Below are 212 nucleotides of genomic sequence, written 5' to 3'. Positions count from 1 at the left end.
GAATAGGCAGTGCCGTCTCGCGCATAGCATAACCCTCGTAACAGTGAAAGCGACCGCGCATACACACAACACGGATACCGTCCAAGTCACCAAAGACTAGTTCGCCGGCGTGACCCTCAACAGTGGAGCAAGGAAACCCTGGAATGTTCTCATACCGAATCACCTCTTGGTTCTCGAGACATCTACTGAGTCCCCCGAGACCAGAGCCACAT

The sequence above is a fragment of the Plasmopara halstedii genome (genome assembly GCF_900000015.1).
Source record: "Plasmopara halstedii genome assembly, contig: Scaffold_1211, whole genome shotgun sequence".
Classification (NCBI taxonomy): domain Eukaryota; phylum Oomycota; class Peronosporomycetes; order Peronosporales; family Peronosporaceae; genus Plasmopara; species Plasmopara halstedii.
The sequence above is the reverse complement of the archived record's forward strand: the minus strand, read 5'-3'. Positions refer to the sequence as shown.